Source organism: Propithecus coquereli, unplaced genomic scaffold, assembly GCF_000956105.1.
Source record: "Propithecus coquereli isolate 6110/MARCELLA unplaced genomic scaffold, Pcoq_1.0 Scaffold434, whole genome shotgun sequence".
Taxonomy (NCBI): Eukaryota; Metazoa; Chordata; class Mammalia; order Primates; family Indriidae; genus Propithecus; species Propithecus coquereli.
In genome coordinates, this window is record NW_012150108.1 from 511,471 (window position 1) to 512,757 (window position 1,287).

The following is a 1,287-nucleotide window of genomic DNA, read 5'->3' on the forward strand; positions in this document are numbered from 1 at the left end:
ATATATAATTTGTTGTATTATTGCTGCTACAAATTATCTGAAAACACAGAGGTGTACAACCATAAAGTTTCATTTTTCTCATGATTTTGTACGTTAGGAATTAGGTAAGAAAGTCTCACTTTCGGGTCTCTCACACAGTTTTGGTCAGATGTCAGCTGGGTCTGCAGTCATCTGAAGGTTCTGTTGGGCTGGACACCTACAGTGACTCACATAGCAGGGAGTCGATGCTGGCTGTTTGCTGGGAGCTCAGCTGAAGCACTTACATGCAGCTTGTTCAGTAGAGCGGTTTCAGGATAGTTGGACTTTTTACATGGTGGCTGGTTTCCAAGATTCCCAAGAGAACTAGGCAGAAGCTTCTCAGACCTTTGAAGGGCTTTTCAGAACTATCCTTGGAAGTCACGTACCATCGTGGCTGTTGCGTTCTATTGTTTGAAGCAGTCATAGCCTGTCCAGATTCAAGGGGAGGTGACATAGACCCCATCTCTTCACGGGTGAGTGCCCAAGAACTTGTGGAAATATTTTTATGCTGCCTTATGGTTACTGAAGTATACTTTACATGTAATAAAATGCATACATCTTAAGTGTTGAGTTCAATGAATTTTGAGTTGTTCAAACCCATGTATCTACCACCTGATGTAAGGTATACATTTTTTCATTCCATGAAGTCCTCTGGTGTCCCATTCAAGTCAGTCCTCATACATAGTTTTTCCTGTTCCATGAAGTCACATAAATGGAATTATATGCTCTGCCTGTGTGTGTGTGTGTGTGTGTGTGTGTGTGTGGGCGTGTTTGGCTTCTTTTACTCAACATAAGGCTCTCAGATTCATCTATATTGTTGCATGTATCAGTTGTTTGTTCTTTTTTATTGCTGGGTTCTATTTCATTGTATGAATATACCACAATTTGTTTATTCCTCATCTGTTGTTGGACATTTGAGTTACTTCCAGTGAGTGGCTATTACGATTGAGGATGAAATGAACATTCTTGTATACATCTTCAAATTTTATCAGAGTTTTCTGGGAGTAATATTTTCTTATTATTCATATCCATAGTGTTTCTAAATTGTTTTTATGCTCAAAGATCTTTGCTATTATTTAATTCTCTAGATGATAAAGATCAGCTACCATAAACTGTTTAAGATTAAGGAACCTACAGTTTATAGGATCTACTAGAAAGAATGGAACGGTGCTTTCTCAAGAAGACCACACATCTACATCATTTATCATTCAATCATATAGATGCTTATCAAGAAAGATTATAGAGGTCTAAGACAAAAAAAAAAAAAAA